General features: G+C 36.2%; 1 long non-coding RNA gene across 1 annotated transcript; it reads left to right on the top strand.

The window, feature by feature from the left end:
- The first annotated feature begins 9,307 nt into the window (after positions 1-9,307).
- On the top strand, positions 9,308-20,940 carry LOC148130205 (uncharacterized). Its single transcript, XR_015750222.1, has 3 exons — positions 9,308-9,384; positions 13,839-13,885; positions 20,661-20,940. It is a non-coding gene; the product is annotated as an uncharacterized LOC148130205 (long non-coding RNA).
- Positions 20,941-23,211: the final 2,271 nt, after the last annotated feature.

The raw sequence follows: 23,211 nt of genomic DNA, 5'->3' as shown, positions 1-23,211 counted from the left end.
ATAGGTGGCTTGAATGTCAGCATCCCTTGTTTTACTTGATTTCCTTTATGGAGAAGGTATTGCTATTACATTAATAAAGAAATCCTCAAGTTTCCATCTGTGGAGAGTCTACCAGCATATTTCATCAGCATCTCCTTTTTATCAAGGTGGACCAGATGTCCCACTCTGTTCCCAATTTTGTCCCCCCATTAGAAAGGTACTGCTCAGTAAAATAGGTCACCACCCCCCATCTCCCTTTTCTTACCAGTCTGTCAATTGCACATTATGTCAATATTGATAACTGTCAATAGCTATGCAGAGTGGTCACAGCTTTTATCTGGCAGTAAGGATCAGGGAGAGAGCCCCTCATATGACAGATGGAATGAGTGGGAGAGGGGACAAGCAGGAAAGAAAGTTCACTCTTTCTATCCCACCACAACAGCTGGTGAGGAAAGACTTGGAGAAGGACCATCTTGGATAAGGAGAAGTGTGATTGATTTCTTTCATGCCGATGAATTGTCTCCTCTCCCACCAATTCTGTCTGTCATGTGGGGGCTGGATCTGCACCTCTCTCCCTGATCCTTACTGCTAGACAAAATTCTGCCATATCAAAATTGGAGTGATAGTTAAAGCTTCTGCAACAATTTATATTTTGTTCACCTTTTCCAGAACTTAATGGAAACCTGCTTTACCCTAGTCACAATCTACATTAAGAGGCAAATGCTTATTCACATTCTCTACATTTCTTTCCTAAGAAAGGAAATATTGGTATTTGGTGGACAAAATCAAATACTTAGATATACTATGTATCACTCCCCCTTAGTTCTGTAATCTACAAAATAAGTGAAGAAAACAATAATATGTGCCATGCCCCTGGTGGAGACTGACTCTGAGGGAGAGGAGAAACAGCCAACAGGGAGTGGAAGTGTGGCTCCGGAGGTTGTGGAGGAGGCTGGGGAAGGGCAGAGGCCGGCTGGGCAGTCAGAGGAGGACCCAGGCCCATCCCCTCTCCATCCTAGGGCACGCAGAGAAGAGAGGATAAGGGAGATACGTGGTCTCTGGGGAGGAGAGGGCCTTGAGTAGGGCCTTCATGGGCTGCAGCTGTGACAACTGGATAAGAGGACGGACATGCGTAAGGGCAAGTGCTGGAAACAAAGCGTGGAACTATCTCTAGTTTATTGTTCCTCTCTGAGTTTGGTGTCCTTCCCAGTGTGTATTCTGATGTCTGTGGATGTCTTCAAGCCGTTATCTTGCCTTGTTTGTGTTGTGTTTATTCTTTATAATTTAAACAGCATTTCCTCCTTCTTATAACTGCTTGTGTGGGACTTTTTGGCTCCAGTCAAGGATATTTGGAGCTTGGAAGCAAAGTGAAGGAATAAAAGGGGCTTCACCTGTTTTTTGTGACTGTGTTTATTTTGTATCACACCATGGGTCATCACAATATGTTTGTCCATATCATTTGTGTCCTTCCCCCACTCATATGTGTTCCTTTTCCACTCAAGCTATCCCCCACCCTGGCATTTATATATTTGGCCTGCAAGTTATGTCCCTTCAATGTGATTTATATTTTATCAATAGTTGTAGTCACCCAAGCAAATTCAATCTGGTCAGAATTTTGTTTTATTAGGAAATGATGAAATGTCAACCACGGACATTTGACAATAGATCAATCAGTTTGAAAATGGATTGAGTACTTATCAACATTTACTAAGAAGCAACTTCGTAGCCTGTATGTTCCATTTTTAACTTGATGATTGGTGGAAGGGAAGACTGATCTTTGACTGAATACTGACACAGAGATGTGCTTTTTCACATTTTTTTTTCTGTTACAAAACTACGGAAATCACATACTCCAACTCTGCCCTGAGGATGATTATAATTTCTGGAAAACTTTATATGACTTCCTCAAAAAACACATATTTCTATTAATGGCACAATAAATCCTTGTTACTTGCAGAATCCATATTATCATCACAATAAATACATGCATGACTGGCACAATACTTTTTTTAAAAAATATGTCTTGTAAATTTACTATATAGCTATATAAAATTTCAGAAAGGTCAAGAAAATCTTTCTGATGGGCTGCAAATCAATAAAGAAAATTTAACCAATTAAATTATTGTTGATTAAATTTTCAGAATTCTGACTTCAGGTTTGGGCTTCTTTGGTGACGGACCAAAATCGTGATCATCTGCGGTTTTGATCCGTGCCGCTCGCAGCCCAGATTCGGGGCTGAAGCCATCCTGTAGAGGTGGTGAAGAAGGGGGAGCTGTCAGCGGGGTTGAGGAGAGCCGCATCTCTCCTCCTTGGCTGGCCATTACTCCCTTTCCCACAGGGGGTTGCAGCGGTGGTCAGAAATGGCCACCTCAAAGAAGAACCCAACTGGACAGGATTGTGCAGGAGGAAGTTTAAAGGAGAAAGTTTGACTGACTGGGTTGAACAGAGAATATCTATCTAAGGTACCTGGAACCTGAATTTTAAAGACTAATACTATTCCTAAAAAAGATTTTAAGCTGCGAAAGAGAAAGGGAAAGGAAACAGAATTGGCTTTTTTTCCCTCTCACATTGACAGTTTTAACTGACTTGGAACATTAAGAAGAAGAGATTTGAATAAGAAATTGATACTAATCCACTTTGACATTAATAGGCTATTTCTAGTTGAAAATAAAGTGTCAAAGGGATAAAGATTCTTGGATAATTTAAAAACTTTATTTAAAAAAAGAAAGAAAGCAGCGGAGGAAAAAAGGAAAAAAGAGGGTGGAATCTGGAAAATGGAGAAGACCACCTGGAACTTAAAAAAAATCTATAGTGGAGTTTTAACAAGGCTTGCAAAAGATACATTGTAGCTGAAACTTTGTTACAAGATAACAAAGCCCCTGGAAAGAGAAAGTGAGATAAGAAGCAAGAAACAGTTTTGGATTATTGGATGATTCCTGGAACTTTGGATGGAGGATCCTAATGAAATAAAATAAAATCAATTGGGGGTTGTTTAAATTTTTTTAAAATGGCATCACTCCTTGAAGAGTTAAAAATGAGACTTAAAGAACAAAAAGAAGAAGCACAAGATGGAAGAGGATCTTTTGGTTTCGTATTTCAATTTTTAGAAATGGAGATCTTGAACTATGAAAAACAACAAGAAACGCTGGCAGAACAAGAAGGGCGGGACAACAAAGAAGCCATCTTTAATGACCAAGCAATTTTAAGCAGGGTAAAAAAGGGAAAGGGAGTTAAAAACGTAAGCAGTGAAGCAACAACCAAAAAAAAAAGAGTAATTTGAAAAGTAATCATAATATCAGGAAGAAGCAGAAGGGAGGATCACAGAAGGGAGAATTAGATAGAAATGGGAATAAAAAGGGGAAGGAGAAGAAGAGAGGGAAGAGGGAAAGGAAAAGAAGCTACAAAAGACAGAAACAAGATATAGAGGTACAGCAAAAGCGTACAAGAATTAAAGGTATAAACCTATTTAAAAGACACAGAGACAATGGTTAAAATTTAACTTAAGGAGAGGATTCTGCAAGGGTGCATGGGATAGCATTGTTATATTAGAAATAGAAAAGGGTTAGAAAATATGTTAGATGATTAAAGTAATTATTTTATGTAAAACATTTAAGTTGATTGATCTTGATGTATTGGTAAGCAAATGGAGAATTCAGAATGTGTACATGGAAACTTCAGAGGGTTTCCCCCCATTTTTGATTAAATACATAACTTTTTAGATTGAAATAGTGGCTCAAATACTTTTGTACTTTTAATACTTTGTATTAAATATATAGTGTCATTTTCTAAAACAATTATTTCAAACTCTTCCATGTTGATGATAGAAAACAACATCCTTCGACTCACTACAAAGAAAATTCCATAATTCCACCTAATAGCGTAACTTCTGTGTATCTATTCAATTAGGTATTTTGTGAAGTATTTAAACTAGAAAGGAGATTAGTAATCCAGTTAATTGTGACAGGCAAGCCAATTAGCAAGCCAACTAAAGAATGAATGATGTTGACAAGAAATCTTCAATTATGTTTGCAACACAGAGCTTTAATTTCTTACCCAAAATTCTGCTCAACAGTTTGTTCTTTTTCAGGTAATTGCTGCAGTCTTAAAACTGTTTACTGTGATTGCACAATGATCAATATTATTGATTACTTTGGGGCAACTAGTCCAGCTATCTCTGCTACAATCAATACAATTGGCACAGACAAGTTATACAGATATAACAATGTTTGTTTAGTTTCTAATTAAGGCAAGAAGTGCTGGTGTTTTTGCTTAGTTTTTTTCAGGGTTAAAAATTTCCTTTCTCACTAAGGAATTGTATTGACTATTTTTGTTTAGTGAACTAACAAAATCCCAGCTGTGATTTAGGAAATGTCAGTTAATATTTGGAAATTTGGTACTTCTGTATGTTCCCCAAACTTAAGCTGAATAAAATGTAACATCTAAATGATTTTGGAGGTGGAAAAGTCATTATATTTCTTCTCTTAACAGAATAATGGAGTTGGAAGGTACTTTGGAGGTCTTCTAGTCCAAACCCCTGCCCATTCTGAACAAATGGCTATCCAATGTCTTATTAAAAATTATTTTAAAAAAATCCAGTAATGGAGTGCCCACAACTTCTGAATGCAAGCTGTTGCACTGATTAATAATTCTATCTGTCAGTAAAAATGAGATGTCTTTTGTCATAAGGAGGGCTTCTTCCTTATAAGGAGAGGCAGCCCATAGCAACCATCATCCCCAAACAAGCTTTCAACTCCTCATTGTGTGCAGAGCCAATTAGGAAGAGAAGATTGGTATCCACACAGCTCGTGGGGAAGGACTTGTATGCATGTACCCAGAACCCTTTCCATATGCAATGGCCTAACTCACGTCTGCCCTAAAAGCCACAGCTGTCTCACTCTTCTTGGCTACATCAGAGCTTGGAGAAACCCCAGAAGAAAAGCTGGGGTACAAGTTTTCTTCACAAGTTTGCATAAACATATTATGATCTATGTAATACCATTTTAGGGACATGGGAAATTGCAAATTTATAGTGTGATTATACATTTACAGAGTTCCTTTCCATATATTGTAGTAACTATAATGGAGTAGAATAATGTATAATGTTTAGCCCTTGAGATAAACCTAAACAGTTTAATGTATACAGTTTAATGTATACAGTAATACTTTTCTTTATGGGGAAGATCTTTACAGATAGGTCAACCTTCATAAAGACAACTCATAATCTATTGGATCATCCTTCTTTCCACATACAATATAGGCTGGCACCATTTCTCTCTCCTCGTGACCCTCAACAAAGCCCTGGTGAAGCCTTGTTCTCCTGCTACTTTTCCTCCTTGACTGACCCACAGAACTGCTGAGGGCAGGTTTAACATAACAATGAGAGACAGGGACCATGAGGTCCCTCAAGAGCGCTCTCTCTCTCTCCAAGAGGTAACTGATGCCCCCAAGTAGTCCTAATTGCCAGCAAGTATCTGAATTACTCCTCAGGGTTTTGAAATTTCAGGCTCCAAAGTAGCCAGTCACCATTTCCCATTGGGCCTTGTTTCCAACTGATTGAACACAGGGACCAGAGGGAAGTGACAAATAGAGATACAGCCATGATTATTATGTTACCACAGCTGATCACAGTAATGTGGTGGCATGGAAGTATGGTGGCCCTGAAGTGGTCACCATGTTGCCAAATTTAATCCCATAGGAGTTCATGGGTCCTGGATTTTGGACACATTCTGTAAGTTAGCCCATTTGAAATTTCTATTAACTCAAAAATAGTGCCCACCGTTTGAAATTTCTATTAACTCAAAAATAGTGCCCACCGTTTCATCCAATTAAAGGTTACAAAGAGACAAACAGGAGAGTTTTAGTAGTATATGGATAATGGTTTTGTTGCATGTATCACAAAGGGGAAAAAAAGTAATACTACTTTAGCATTGTCCAGTAGCATCTTAAGAGTGTAGCAGAAATTGAAATACAAGTATCTTAAGCAGAAAAAAAGAAGCAATAGCATTGTTGTTCATTGATGCTTAACTTGCATCTTCTTTTTCCTGGTAGACTGAAAGTGAATACATTACTAAAAGTAGTTCAATTTTAAAAGATAACAAAAATACATTCACTCTATCATCTTGACTTCACCCCCTACTAGCGGGAGCAAGCAATGAGAATCTTTTCTTGTTGAAGGCAGAGAGAAAAGGGCTTCCCTAAGAGGTACAGCAACTTTCTATAATAGTAAAACCTTTCTAAGAGCTTTCAGTATGGCTACAAGATTGTCTGAATGAACTACACTATTGACTGGAAGACTGTGCAGATAGAAAGCAAAATGACTCTCTCTGTATGTTTATACATATGTGGAACGTTTGACTAGTCATTGCTCAAATAAAATTGCAAATACATTTTTTTTAAAAAAAAAAATCACACTCACCTTGTGCTCATAGAAAAAATTTCATATAACTTGCCAGGGAATAACATGTTTATATTCTAGAATGGCTATCTTCACCTTCAAAAATGTTACTGATAATATAGCAGTAGGAACTGCTCATTTTGCATAAGAAGTTGAGAAATGGCTAGGTTAGATAATTTTTTGAGAAGACTGGATGATGTACAGTTTCATCCTTTTTATAGTCACTTTTATATAGTTACCATAGTCAAAATACAAAATATTTTTTGTTGTTTATATGTGTAATGCTTTAGCACATTAAAAACATCTTTGCTCTGCTCTGGGGCATGATGGGAAGCAAATGCATATGAGCAGCAGAAGGGAGTGATAGAAAAACCACATACTGTAAAACAAAAGCAAAAAGAGGCTCTGTACAATAGTTTATTCTACTCTGAATATTTCCTCCACTTGGTTCCATTGGTTATGCATGTTTGATTTATTTCCATTTATTGTTACATTTATAACATCCCTTTTTTCTGGGGGAGCTCAAAATGGCCTATGTAGGATCGTTTCAATTTTATCCTCAAACAGCAGTGCATTGGAGGGAAACTATAGTGTGAGTGATTAACTAAATCCAAATCACCTGGAGAGCTCTTTGGGAAACAATATTGTGATCCACTAGTATAGAAGGGCTATCTTGCGATGTATTAGGAACTGTCTCCTTTTCCATTGAACCATTTTCTTCCAGTGTAAAAAAGTTCTGTTACTGCATTGCTAAATATTACAAGCTCAAGTTTTATATTTCACCTGAAAAGAAACGTATTTTTCCAGTAACAAAATGCTTCAATCTTGGTAAGCTCCTTCTCTGCAGAACTTTTCTTATTATGTTTGTCATTTTCCCAAGGCCAGATCTTCAGAAATATCACCTGTGGTTCATTGGTCACGGTCTAATAAAAATTTCAATCACACATTCTTTCACACACAACTAAGAAACTTACCCAATTGATTCAGTTTGTTTCTTTGATTATCAAGTTGATAGTATTTTTAATGGGATGAAAATAGTTATTTATTTAGCTGGAAGCATCATCAGAATAAGGAAAATTAATCACAACCTTTCAGTTCTTTTCATCTTACTTAAATCGGCTTTACTGAACCTTTTAAAAATATATACTTTTGTGTTGATAACTATATCAGATTAACATGATATCTGATTTGTGGGTTGATGCCCTTTTGATTTAATACATGTATAACTTGGTAAGAGATATAGCATCTGCTTATGGAGGTTTCACAAATCAATTTTCTCTTTCAAAGTCCTTCCATTCTTTGAAGCTTGTTGTATTGAAAAATTGCCAGAAATGTTTTTTTTTTTTTTTTTTGGGGGTGGTTGTTACTGACCAGTCCTCTGTAATCTATAGTTCGGCAAGACATTAAGTACTTGGCATTTATTTCTAAACAATTCAATCTCTAAACACTATTGAAAATTCAGCAGGACATTTGTGCACTTGTAGTTTTGGTTATCTGGAACTCTACATGAAAGACATTTGATTTGCCTGCTAATGGAACATGTCATAGAATAATAAAGTCACCTACTGTGTTAAATTTTTTTAGCTTGGATTGCAGTTACAATTTTTTAACAAGAAGTTTTTAAGACTGTGTAATATCTATTATGAAGTTGTGATCGTCTCTCTGTCCCCATGCTTTATTTTCCTGTTGTTAAAATCCAAAGAGAGACGTTTCAGTGGAAAAGCAGTATGTTAAATATTGTTTTTTAAAACTCATTAAATATAATGAATATTTTAATCTAATGCTGAGTATTAGATATCTGTTAGTAGCAAACTGTAAACACGCCTTATGTAAAATATTGGAATCAGAAGGGTCAGAAAGTGGGACAAATGTTTTTGTAAATTAAAGATAGTTCCTTGCCCCTCCCTCTGGACCAGAAAATATTATTCCATTTCCATTTCTCCATCAGCTTGAAATATCAAATTCTCTCACATTTTTCTCATCCCCCAGTGGAGGGGAATTTCTATTTCTCCAGTCTACACTGTTCTTATTCTGAGAGTGAAAAATAGATTCCACCTCCATTTTTTTTCCTCCTGACCAAGATAGGAGGTGGTGTTAGGATAGAATGTGCAAGAAGGATGTTTTCTTCCATTCCAGAAGTGAATGGAAGAAATATGAATGTATTTTCTGTATGGAAGCTATAGATGAAATGTTACAGGATTTATTTCTGCAAGTATAGAAATTAATATTCAAAAATTACACAAATTCTCTTAACAGGCCATGTAGAAAGAAAAAATGTAGTAGAATGCAGTAGAAAAAATAAGCTATGGTTTCCAATAGCAATTATAGTTAGGAGATTGCATATGTGAGTCCTTGGCATAATCCAGTTGATCACCGAGGTGTTGAAACTTCTGAGGTTTCTGGAAAAAACAGAAAGCCCTTGAAACTGAGAATGGCAGCAAATGTGTATATGTGATAACTTGAAAGGTGACATTGAATAAAGGCATAAACTTGTTATAACTAAACTCAGCCATAGGTAGAAGATCAAGCCAATTGTCTTGATAGTACTTTACTATTAAGGAGCAATAAAATATTGCTTTCGGTTTTCTCCACCTGAATAGAGAGAATGGACAGAGGGCAGGCTGATCTTAACATTCAATCACTGAAATAAAACTTACTAGGAAATATGCTTTGAATCTCATGCCTTTGTTAGAAAGCAGCTGCCTGCACAAGCCATGTTCTGAAAACCCGAATGAACAGCTACCTATTCATTTGTAATGAAATGGGCCATCTTAGAAAAAAAGACAAATATCACCAGGCTTTCTCCTCTCCTCTTGTCTCCCTCCTCTCCCCTCCCTTCCCCTCCTCTCAAGTTCTAATTCTTGCTCTTCTGGCAGCCTCAAGTATTGTTAACTTATATTGTTGTAGTATATCTTATCTCTCCATCTTCTTCTAGGTCTGCCTCATGTTCTTCAACCTTCTCTTTTTATATATGCCTTGTATGATATGGAATTCCTAAACATCCTCTTCAGGTGAGCAAACACCTTTATTTGTTTTTGTCTGTAGTTTAAGATTGGTTCCATGACAATTATTTCTCTTATGGTCTCTTTCCTGATTTTATCACTTCTGGTCACTCCAGCAGCTTCCCTCAAACATTTAATTTCTATGGTGACTAATTTTCATTTATGTTTTATTGTAAATGTTCATCTTTGGCTCTGGTAACATAGGGTGGGGATATGTATGCTTTGTATAAAATACTGAGGTGCAAAAATTGCCTCTATGCAGCTTCTATTTCTTCTAAAATCCATTCGCTCTTCTGCTAGTTATGGTTCTATAACTGGTCTTAATCTCATTTCTATTATCTTGGTGTACAATTTCTGTAAAGGGCTTAATAATCTGGTGCTTGATATTGTGTGCATTCTTGTTTCCTCTCTTTCTTTTTCCACAGTGGAATGACTTTGCCTCCAGAAATTGTGGGTGCTCCACTGTTTTCCCCTGCTGTTTGAATTATTTCTGTTGGTAGCTCATCTATTTCTGGTGCTTTGTATTTGGGTGATTTTTTAACAACTGTGCCACCTCCTCAATCAGTATTTCTGGCTCTAGCACTATTGTTACCAGGCTCTTCATATGTGGTAAGTCAGAAAAAAAAAAATCCTAAGGTTCATGTGATGAAGAGATGGTTAGGTTCCAGCTGGCATGGTTAGCAAGAGGCTAGTTGTGATGACAAGTATGGCAAGAAGAAATATAGGCATTTGTTAGCTTGAAATGAGGGCTAAAATGAAAGAAGGTGGTAGGGAATTCTCATACTGACAAAGAGGTTGATAACATTTGTTTATTCATTGCTTAGTGCATTTTCAGAAGGAATTGATTGCATTTCCCCTGAACTAAAAGTATGGGACAAACTATTTTGAATGATTACATCCACATAGCATATTTGAAATAAAAGATGTTAGAATTTGTGTGCTTAAACTGCTCTCAATAACACTAACTAATCAGTATTTGATAGCCAGTTTGGTATAGTAGTTAAAGCATCAGGGTAGAAACCAGGAGATTATGAGTTCTAGTCCTGCCTTAGGGGCAAAGCCAATTGGGTGACCTTGGGCTAGTCACTTTCTCTTAGCCCTAAGAAAGTGGCAATAGCAAACTCTTTAAAAAAAACCTCGCCAAGAAAACAGCTGGGATTTGTCTCTGATAATGGACACAACTGAATGGAAGAAAAAAGAAAGAATTTAGAAAGACCTGTTTGCTTCATTTTTTGTTTCCTCTTCACTTTGTGGCTATGTAATTTTGATATTACCAGACCAATTCAAGTACTATGACAGCATTAAACTAGGTCTACTGGGGAGCCAACGGAAGACCAGAGGAATAGTGACAGACTTTGAGTAAGGAGAATAACAGTTTAGTCCTGTGATGGCGAACCTATGCCATGCATGCCAAAAGTGGCATGCAGAGCCATCTCTCTGGGTATGCCAGCCATTGGCTGTTTTTTTTTTGGTTCTGGCGCACACATGCATGCCAGCCAGCTGGTCTTCACTCATGCAAGACTGCCAGAAACTGGTGGAGCAGCTCCCTGGCGCACATGTGTGTGCCGGCCAGCTGGTCTTCATGCACGCATGCGCGTTAGAAACCGGAAGACCAGGTGGGCGATGTGCATGTGCGCGCTGGGAAGCTAAGCTTCCAGTTTCCAGTGCACATGTGCGTGCGCATAAGGGAACTGCTCTTCTGGTTTTCTGCTTGTGTGTGTGTGTGCATGCGTGTCCCCATTTTGGCACTTGGTGCTGTAAAGGTTCGCTGCCACTGGTCTAGTCTTTTTCTTTCCCTCCTATCAGTGATGGGTTTCAAAATAGTTGGGCATGGCTTGGTGGGAGCACTTTGTGCGTGTGTACACACTTGGTGCACATACGCACCAAATGTGCACTTTGCGCAGGCACAGAGGCTTTCCAACTCACCTCCTGCAATCCTGCATTCTCCCTGTCACTTCAGCAGCTGACGCATGGCAATCTGCTGTGCTCCAAAAAGCAGGGAATAAAGGTCAGTATGGGAGCCTGGGTGGCCAGAACCGGGCCGAACCGGTAGAATTTCACCACTGCCTACTATCCTCTTCACTCCATGTGTTTTTCTATTAAGTGTCTAAGAAAAGTTGTATTAACATATACAGTATATCAGACCTATGTTTATATTGTGGACAGCCTAGCCAACTTTCTTCCCCAAACCCCAAAAACTTTAACCTTAGACTGTCTACTATTGACCTCACCCCTTTCCTAAGAGGTCTGTAGGGGGCGTGCATAAGCGCACCAACATGCCTACCGTCCCTGTCCTATTGTTTCTCTTATTCTTCTTTTATTTTTCTTATATGTACCCATTTCATGTATTCACAACTATGTATACCACTTATACTTATTATCTTGTAAACAATTGGCAAATCAAATCAAATCAAATCAAATCAAATAAATAAATAAATAAATAAATAAATAAATAATAAACTTACACATGAATATCTTGTTAACTGTCCCTTTAAACCAAAAACACTTATGGGACCTGTCAGCAAGGGGAGCATTTTTCAAGCAATTACCCTAAACACTCCAGTTTGGTGGGAAATAAATGGCTGGTCTCCAAGATCCCAGAAGTTGGGAAACTAGAAATTAAGACATGCAGAAGTACATAACAACACTTAATCATTTGATGCTATTGGCAATTTTATTAAATCCTCTATTGCACACAAATGTACCCTGCCCATTCAGCCTGTCAAAATCTCTTTAGGGTTGAAACTATTGATGGCTGGTTGTTATTCACATTTATTTATTTAATTTCTGGAGTCACCCATGGCAACAAGTAACTCTGAACAAATCTGTAGATTAAAAAAATCTGGCTTGTAAATCATAGCCAGTACTTTATATAGGCAAGAAATCTATAGTTTTCACAATATCCAGGCCAAGGCTCATAAACTGAGGATCCATTTGTAAAGAAAGGAATCAAGAAAGAGAGGCTGAAAGTATGTAGAACTGATGGTGTCAAATTATTTTCAACAAGGGGATGACATCTGGAGCACTGTCTTTTATGACTAGACTTTGCCATTCTGATCTCTACTGCCTGGACCTCTTTACTATTGATTCAATTTATTCCAAGGTGAGGCTCTGATGCCTTGCAATCTAATCAGAAGCCATCTGTATTAAATCAGATTCAGAGGTGGCTGACCGAATTGCAGTCAGTTCCCTGAATAGTTGCCTTGCAAATTGCAAATCTTAGTTCTGCATTGATTTAATTCCTCATCTAGCAGTTAGCTGAGGACTTTCAGATATGCCTGAACTTGATTATCTCATATTTTTATTTTACAACATGTGTATTCCATTATTATGGACTGCTCCAATTCCGAGGCTGAAGAAGAGAAATAGCAGAAACTCTGCAACCTTCAGCCTCAGAATTGGAGCAGTCCATAATAATGGAATACACATGTTCTAAAATAAAAAAATATAAGATAATCAAATTCAGGCATAACTGAAAGTCGTCAGCTAACTGCTAGATGAGGAATTAAATCAATGCAGAACTATTTGCTACCAAACCTAGCTATGAAATATAAGTAACAGAATAGGCTAGTAATAAGCACTCTTATCATATCAGATTTACTGTATTTCTATATTTTCTTGCAACTTCCCCTCTAATAATGGCTTTCTCTCCAATAAACAGACATTAGTAACACTATTCTTAAAATTTTAAGAATATTGATACTAAGACCTTTCCTCTTTTACTTACATGAACAAACACATAAGAAATGAGGGACATTAGCATGTTAACTACACTGAATGGAAATTCTTCTTACTTACTGGTCAAGGTTCCCAGGGAAATCTAGCAGAATGGGTATGGTTATCTGGTTTCTCTATTTGAACCTGAACACTTAGGTTGAGTTGGTTATCAACAGTTTATTTTAAAGTTAGCAAGTGTTTTTAAGCTTCAACAGACAGAGTACTGGTAGGTGCAAAAGTACATGTGTACCAGCAAAATAAGTCTTGCCTTTATGAATATAAAGCCAGATCACAGCATATAGTTCAGAAGCAGTCCAACAATCTAACGATCGCAAAAGGTGATCAGCAGCACACAGGATTCAGAAATACAAAGGTATGGAGCAAAACTGGAGTATTTCCTCTTTTGCAGACCATTTCTCTTTGGCTCTCTAAAATTCATGCACATTCTTAGACTAGGCAGTTGCTCAGCATTGAGGTCTTTATTATCTGACTTGTTCTGCATCTGTTTCTGATGATGAGTGGCAGAGTTACCCTTGGGTATTTGATTGTTCCCAATTGCTGTTTGTGGCGTTTATTCAGAAGAGGCTTCTCCATGTTGGTCTTCTGATTCTGAGAAAACATGATACCAGTGTACACAAGACTTGGACATCAAAGAAGCAGTGAGAGGAATAGAGCCCAAATTTAGCAGCAGAGGTTCCTCTAAAGGCCTAATTGTCTTACATTGGATCTTTTATATCCTTTTCCAGATTTTAATGTATTCTCTTACTCAGATTGACTCACCAAGACTCTCAAGGTATGCTATCACTTTTGAATTTCAAGGTATGACTTGTGATTGGTCTGTTCTTATCAGTTGTGTGCAGTTTTCTAGGTATATTGTATTGTCCATCTTTAGGTATACCATTGAATATATCACTCCTATCCCTCATTCTGGTCCTTCTGCTGGGTCCTGAAAAACACACTTTTGAATCCTTCTTGCACACAGACTATTTAAGCTGTCTTTTACCTAATTCCCAAATGAATGCAAATAGCTTCTGCCAAACTAATTGAATAAGTTCTATAAGGTTTTATAGATTAGCTGAAACCTGAACCAATATGCAAATCTTGCACCTTTGTTTCAAATTTTCCATCATTACTTCTGTTAAGCAATGTGAAGAATACTTAATACAAAGTGATCAATAATACCTCTAACATGGAATCTATTTTACCAATGGTCGGAAAAAAGGGGTGGAGATTAAAATGTAAATTTGTATTGCTAAGCATATTAAATATCCAAACAACATGATTGTTTATTAAACAGTAAGAAATGTATTTAATGGAAAATCAATAAAAAGATGCTTCTAAGGGTGGTACCAATTAATAACTTTGCACTTAATTTCTGTGCATAACTTCCTAAGTTATATGTTCATTTTAAGTGCTTTCATTTTAGTGGGTAGAATCTGTGGATAATAAGTATTGTAGCTGCAGTGTAATTAAAGCCCCACCCCTTTTGTTCCCATTACACACACACACACACACACACACACAAACACACACAATGGGATGGGGATTTCATTGCAACTCTGCCTTCAGCATCTTATACTTAAACCTTCCACTCTAGTAGACTCTCGTATTTAATACTATTATGACACATCATGCAATAGTCCCATAATTTATTTGGTTAATGCGTCCATTTTAAAGATAGGACTTCAATCCTTTCTGAATACAGCAGAAGCTATATTAGATTCTGCTTAGGTTAAATAATCTGTAATTTAAAAGGATAATCATGTATTACTGTTGTCACATTTAGAGATGCCACCATTCTTGTGATAGACTGAGAAATATAGCTCAATTGAATAACAGTGGCAGATGGTTTGGAGTGGTCTGGGCACAGCGGAAATAAAGTCTTCTGCATACTACTGTCAAAGAAATCTATTGGGCACAAGACATATTTCTTTGGCCTATCTTCTTTTTCAGTGGGCAGATATGTGCATCATAACTGACATAATGATGGACACAGCTATCACATAGGTCACAGAAGGAAAAGGTCATTTCAGCCAAACAAGAAATAGCAAATCACCAGTCTGGGAAACATTGTCAGGGAAATGTGTCTTGAAATGTGCATCTCCTTATGATTCTTTTCTAGTTTCAGGTTGTTATCCTCATATTCCCCAGCCTGCAGACCTTAAAATGCTTGCTGTTGCTCTGTTGTGACTAAAGCTCAGGGTCAGTTTCAAACAAAACTCCCAGGCAGAGCAGTCACTGCAAGGGAAACCTTTTAACAGCAAAACAATGAAATCTTGCAGAAAAATGGCAACAGGGGTTCTGAACAGAGTGAAGAAAAGAAATGAATATCTATGCCTGGAAATTTAAAGCTCCACAAAGTGACCAAGGGGCACTTATCAGTGCAAAAGAGAGTTAAAAGAAATGAGATTTAAGATAGAGTTCAGTAGTTTTGTTTACTAAAAATAATATACCTCTAGCACAAAACAGATTTCTTTTTTAGAAAAAGAATGGAAGAAAAACTGGAAGTACATAATACTGAAGGGAAAGATGAAGCAAGCGGGGGGGTTGGGGACAGTCATAGAAATAACCATGGTAATACTGAAGCTGGTTCAGACATCTGTTATCTTGTAAATCAAATTCAAATGATTATGACATTTGATGTACATTCAAATTCAAATGTTTGTCTGAAATGGTATCAGATTTCCTGCCTGAGCAGAGGTTTGAAGACCCTTCCAACTCTGTTATTCTGACTTGCTGTCCCTTTATGCCACATCTTGCTATAAATTGCCTTGTAAAGTATCAGATAATCATCAATAGTGCAAATCAATGGATCTCTATATGTTCAAATCTCCATAATCCACAAGATTTTAAAGCTTAGGGGAAAAAATCTGATCATGTAGCTGCCATTGGATGGTAAATGTGACAAAAAGACTACTTTGAATTTTGTTCCTTTGTAAAAGACATTTATTTTTTTTCAAGGACATTTTCCATATTTTTATACCAAGTTTTCTTGATGTCAGGAACTGGTTGGGTTGTGTATTTTGAGGCACAAAATGCACAAGACCTGTCCTCTAGTCTGAAGGATAAACTAATGAGTCAAACTAGATTTCCTGGATCACCATTATGCAGCTAAGAATTACAGTAAAATAAATTCAGAACTATCATGATAGCTGGAAAGACTAGATCATTCTGGAACTTAATATTTCTTCTCACATTTTTCTGGGCAAGGAAAAAGATGATTCAGAAGTGCCCAAAGTACAGTACTTTGTAGAATTAATATGATTCCAAATTCTTTTCTTTGGCTTTGAAGCTCTGTTGTTAGTAAAGTTAACCAAAGCAAAAAATAAATATAATCCAAAGGCATAGCAGACCAAAAGAGACTGTATATCAAATAGCACTAGTTTTTTTAATTCAAGTTCAGCATTGGCCATTTAATTTATAGCCAAGTTCACATATGTTAAAATTACAGCTATTAGCAGTAATGACATTTTATCAAAAGATGGGTATATTTAGAACTGAGGCTGGTCTTTTGGCCAAACTTTTTAATAACTATGGTATCTTTTAGTAGAGCTCTTCAGCTGATTTTTAAGTAATTCACCTGAGGGAAATTGACCAAAATAAAGCTTCAGGGATATTGTGACCTCTAAGGAAACTCTCATTTGAAAATAAAGGGCAGCACAGTAGGACTGTCTACACACTGTGCTCTTTGTCAGCTTTCCTCTTTTGCTTGAACCTGTAGAAAACAGTGAGTGCAATATATCTCAGTTGATCAATATTTAACAAACAGAGCAGAATGTCAAGGAAAAAAATATTTGAAGGGGCACTAAATTCTAGTAGTTGAAAATTTTTAGTCTCAAAATGGCAATGTTATAACTAATAATTGCTATTTAGTTTTAAGTAATGAAGCAAATCAGAAATGTAGAAGTGCTCCATTGCCCTTTAAATGGAGCTTCCTGTAATGATACTGGAATGTTTGTAGGAGTTTAAAGTTTAAAGCTTTTCCTTTTCAGATCTTCATAGTGAGCCTGGGTAATTTATTCTATTGTGGGGAGAAATGGAAAGCATCAAAAAATTCCATTTTTCATTAATCACACAGACAGACAGACAGACAGACAGACAGACACACACACACACACACACACACACACACACACGAAAGAGAGAACTGAGTTGTAGGAATTAGAGGCATAATTGAGTATAAGTCAGGGAATCTTACTTCCCAATCCATCTTTCCTGCAGGTAAGGGTGAAGCATTTCCCATTTCCTCAGTGTGAAGCATTTCCTTTTTCCCTGCCCCTCCTCACAGTGAGAAAATGTATCATTTATCATTGTTTTTGAGTCCTTTGTCCTTCTGAAAACCTACACAGATCTGAAATGAAAAGAGCAATTTCTACTTTCAAAATGAGACTGACACATGGTCTCAAAGATAATACAAGGAAACAAATCTTCTCTCTTCTTTTTCATGCAGTAGGAACTGAAATAAGCACAGGGGTGAATGTTAATGTCTTCCATTTGATGCCTCATAGGATTTTCGATTCTTCATTCAGAATACACTTTTAAATAACCATCTTTTGTTTCTGAGATTATTGTGATATCTGATTGGTTTGAAGGACTATGGATTTAGATTAAGAATAAAATTAACCTTTAAATCTGAATGATAAAACATAACACATGTGAAATGCAACCTCAGTAATAAGAAACGTGGTAAAATAATTAAACTTATATCCTTCTAAATTGATGGTTTTATAAAGACCACACATAATAACCTGATCTTCTAAAAAGTGCACTGACCATCTTACTGGCATGACTTACTGATTCTGATTATTTTAAGCATATTAAAAAAACCTCTGAATTCATATATTATCTCAGTTAAAGTACAATGATTGATGCAGTATGATGGAGAATATAATATTGGTTCCATGCAAAGATTTAAAATGTAACTGTCAGAGACCACTCAATTTATGAAACACCCAAAGAGGATTCTCCCATAAGGTATATAACCAGTAGAGACTCATGATTATTGTCTTGACATGTGATGAGAATGTGGCAGCAGATGAACACTTTGCTTCACTATTTTGTTAATTTTGTTTCTGTGGACAGCATTTATTTTTAAGTTCTTGAAGCAAAAAAAACATTTCACTTGCTTTTTCATTGGTTCTCTAGAGCTACAGTGTGTGTGTGTGTGTGTGTGTGTGTGTGTGTGTGTGTGTGTGTGTGTGTGTGTAATACTGTACATCCTGCATATAGTAGCTATGCTATAACAAGATAGTCTCTGCTAAATTGCTCTGCTGAAATAACCAGATTCTTGCCATCTTAAAATCATTATTACCTACATTTAGCATCTGTGCAGCACACATTCCATCTGGCACTGCAAGTAATTGGGTATGATTAAAGGCTCAAATAATATTTTGGTCAATGACTCATAAATTTAACCCTTGGATTGCCAAATAAAACCAGATTCAATAATCGGGGTGGGTTTGTTTTTTTTATAGAATATTTTGCAGAATATTCAGATTCTGATTTGAGCATCTACCTGGGAAAACTTGGGGTCCTCATCTGAAACCTAGACGAACTTCTTCCCACTTTCTCAGGCACTGTTATGATATAATAATATCATATAAATATAAAAGGTACTACATTAACTCAAATTAACCAGGCACAATACTATTAACAAGCGATATTTGACATTAGCCTAATGCAAGAATTCATTTAATTTACATGAAGGTAAAATATTATGAGGAAGAGGTCAAACATCCCAAATAGTTTTCTTCTTTCTTTGTTGATGGAGGTATGAATAAAGACTTATATTTCAGTTTCACATTTAAAGAAATAAAGGAAACCGAAACAATCAGGAAAATATTAATCATTGAGCAACAGAGAATGTAAATGGCATGCTCATAAAGGAAATAGTCAGCTGATCTATTTGAAAATGGTTGAAAGTAAAAAGCCAAAAGCTCTACAATTGAAGAACAATTGCAGCGAAAGTCTAGTATATAAAATGAAGGACTGGAGGTTACACGATAGCAGTGTCTCCAATATTTGAGAGGCTGCCACAAAGAAGAATTGGGTCAACTTATTTTCCAAAGCACCAGAAGGCAAGACAAGGATCAACGGATGCAAATTAACCAAGGAGAGAAGCAACTAAAACTAAGGAGAAACTTCTTGATAGTGAGAACAATCAACCAGTGGAACAGCTTGCCTTCAAAAGTTTGGGGTGCTCCATCACTAGAGGCTTTTAAGAAGGGACTGGACAGCCATTTGTCTGAAATGGTATAGGGTCTCCTGCTTGGGCAGGGGGTTGGACTGGAAGGTCCAAGGTACCTTCCAACTCTGATGTTTTATGTTCTATATCTTAAATGTTTGACCTGGAATTCATATAAGAACAAACTCAAAATTTGTGCAGATATTTCAAAACAGCGATATGCCATACATAATGCCAAAATCCTTTAACATTGACTTTGGATGCTATTTTCCATCATTAAATACAAGATAACATTAGAAAAAACATACAAGAAATTTGAAATCTATATGGAGGTTAACTCCTCAAGAGGAATGTTTCAGAAAACTCCATAACTATATTTTTCCCTTGGAAGGATACATTATCAATATTCACATCTTTGATGAGCATACATGTAGGAGAAGTGTTGCTTTATTGGAAATTGACATACCTTAACCTCCAATAGCTTTTTCTTAAAAAAAAAAAAAGAACAAATAGTGAAATAAAAAGTAATAAATTAGAATTGGCAGGTAGAATAGATTAGCAATCTATGAAAGAATTACTAGAGAGAGAATTAAATAAACCTGGATTTCTCTATCAATTTACAAAAGCAAACTATTCAATTCTAAATGTAACTGTGAAAGTGTGAAAAGTTATTTACAGGTCTGCAGCCATTTCTGATTCTATCAATTTATTTTCTCCTCTCTGTTGTCATTACTCACTTCTCATGAATCTCCCTGGACTGTCTCTTGCTTTAGGAGGAAGAATATCAATAACCTGTTCGTTCTTCAGGATGTTTCCTAGTGACAACATGCAATACTCTCACATTTCAGTCTTATTCTATTTACATTATCTCCACTGCATATACAATAACAATTTTAATGTAGAAAGAAAAACAAGAAAAACTATAGAATAATCTAAAAAAACTGAAATGAAACAATAGTGTAGTAGAGCTTTTATATAACAATATAAAATATGATTGAAAAAATAACTGAATTCATTAGCTTTCTATTTGAATTCAGAAGACTGTTTTTATTATGCAGGAATGTTTTAGATTCTGAACAATTTCTAAATACTGCAGGGAGATGGAAATTATTTTAATGAATAGTAAGACATTCATCCAAAACTGTATTTATAAGTGAGTCTAATTTGATTTTCTTTTTAAGAATATGTTTATATATGATTATTTTTGGTTCTTTGTACTAAACTACGTTGTGAGCTTGTAATATTTTTCAAAGGATATGAATAAAGATATATACGTGACAGATAATTCTAAAGTGAATTTAGTAGGGAAATAACAGATGGAAAATTTTTATTTTGGTATATGCTAAAATAGCCTTTAATCAACGTTAAATATATTATTTCATAGAAAATGAAATGGGCTGGTCACATAGCAAGAAGAACTGATGGCAGATGAATGAAGGAAGTCATAGAATGGATTCCAGAAAGAGACCTAAAACAAGATGGATCTACAACATCACGTATGTGGGCCAGCTGGGCCAGCAATCAGTATTGCTGGCCCAGCTGGCTAAGGAATGCTGAAGACCATGTTGGTTGGAAACATTCAGCAGAGGACTCCATCCTGCAGTGGATCGACAATGGCTAGAATGATGATAATGTTATTTCATATGTTGGGAACGGGTTTTTGTTGATGCTATCATTGTTTAGTATTGCTTTATGCTTGAATAGTGTGGATTTATTTGTAGAAAGAATAAAGTGGATTTATTTGAAGAAAGATAGGATTTGTGGAAATAGTTTCTTGTAGCAGTGATTAGCTCTCTCTTGCTATCTAAGCCTATATGAAAAATGAATCGTAGAATACATACATACATACATACATACATACATACATACACTATATGCACACACACACACACACACACACATACGTGTAAATATATGTATTTTTTTTTTTGTGTGTGTGTGTGTGTGAGAGAGAGAGACATGGTTTTCCTCCTGATTTTCCTCTGGACCAACCCATCCCTATGACAGTTATTTTGAGGGCTCGGGGAATTTTTTTTCTGCATCCATCCCCAATTGTTTGAAATTGGATTTGGTAGTTTATTCATGCCTGTGATAGTCTGTTTTTCTTGTTTTATTATGTTCTAGTTTGATTGTTTTCTATAGTTCAGAGGGGCTAGACAATATTCAGCTATCTGCCTTATATTAATCCTGGTCAGCTTTGCTATTCTTGTCAAACCAAGCCTAAGCCATGGCTTCATTTTTTTTTTTGCTTGTGTAATTATTGTACACCAAATTGTACCACCTCACCTCTCACTTAGTATATTTACTTCACAACTATTTATCTCCTCCTCCCTTCCCGAGAAACTCTATACTAGAACTTACAGTTCTTATATCTGTAAGTCCTACAGTATATAGAATGACACTATCTTATCTAAGATGGCAAAAAGCAAAACATTTTCACTTAAAATCAAATGAATGGTGTCTTTGTAGCTGAACATAATGAAAAACTTGAGTAGAAAAAGACTATATTAACAATTTATTTTCTTCTTTTGAATAGTCTGGCAACGTTTTGTGCACATGTGTGTGTGTGTACGTGTGTCTGAATGTGGTCTGTAAGTCAGCTGTTGGGAGTGCTGATCAATTCATGGTATTTCCAGCCTATTTCAAAGCTCGGAAAAGTGGGCTAAAATCAGTTTCAAATTGGTTTGTGAAATATTGAGGAATGAAAATAGAATAAAAACTGAATGAGATGGAAATGCTTTGAGGCAGTTAAAGTAGGGATAGAGTTCTAGACACCTTTTCCTCATCTCCATCAGTTGGAGAAAGAACTTTAACCACGTCTCAGGAATATTGCTACCAGAGAGGTAAAATAAACAACATGCTTCACTGAAATTTCAACTGATTTGTTTCACTTACAAGAATGCAATAAACAATCTTTCTGTAACAAATGATTTTTTTTTTAAAAAAACACCCTTTTCTACTCTAATGGAATACGACTTGGTGTTATTTGCACTGTTATATCTGCTAATAGAACCACAAGCCCTTCTTCTCTGTAATAAATGTTTTGCTTTTCAGACAGTGGCCGCAGAATAGCTTGATTATAAGGATGGTGTAAACTGGATGCCAAAGATTGGCCTTCATAGCAGCCTGTAAATTCCATCTATTTCAGAAGTGATGTGCACATTTCTGGTATCCAATCTTTAAATATTTATTCTGCTGTGTATATTTCTGATGGCATTATCAGGAATATATATGGCAGGATGAATATTTAAAGATTTAAAGATTGTACGTTAAAGATGTGCACATCACTTGGATGCTGAAGTTTTGCACACTCCAGCAGGATCAAGCTAAAAAGATCTTACTGGAACTATTACTAGATAACTGTTGCGTCAGGCTTAATCACTGAATCAGAACTATTTGTTGTGAGCAAGTATCCTGGGATAAAACCTGAATAAATAGGAATAGTTAGCACAACTTTTTCTTTTAGTTTAAATTTAGGTAAAGTTGGTGCAGAATTATTGGTGAAAAGTTATGAATTAATCTATGCTCATTGTCCTCTAGCATTGTTATGCTATGCAAATACACGTATTTAATAGAAACTTTAGAGAGAAATTAATTACTTTCCACCAAAGGTCATGCTGGTTGGGAATTCTGGGAACAGAAAAATAAACCCATTTGCAAGATATCCTGCTGTGGAAGGTTATTCATATTCTAGAAGTTAGACTACATGATTTATAGCCAGTCTAAATATGGAGGAAAAACCACTGCAAGACACCCCTTCCATAAGACTGTGCATAGCACAGAAATATTGTTTAAGAAGCTGCATAAGTAAAAACATGTTGTGAAGGCCAAACAGCAATTAAAATTGAATGGAATTCACTCTGTTTTTTAAAACTTCCTGAGGTATATTTGAAACAGTAAATATTACATAATGTCAGGAGATAAACTAGAAATGA

Source organism: Notechis scutatus, chromosome 6 (assembly GCF_049901735.1).
Source record: "Notechis scutatus isolate UNSWTSFEM ecotype Mainland chromosome 6, rNotScu1.2, whole genome shotgun sequence".
NCBI lineage: Eukaryota > Metazoa > Chordata > Lepidosauria > Squamata > Elapidae > Notechis > Notechis scutatus.
The sequence above is the reverse complement of the archived record's forward strand: the minus strand, read 5'-3'. Positions and strand labels throughout refer to the sequence as shown.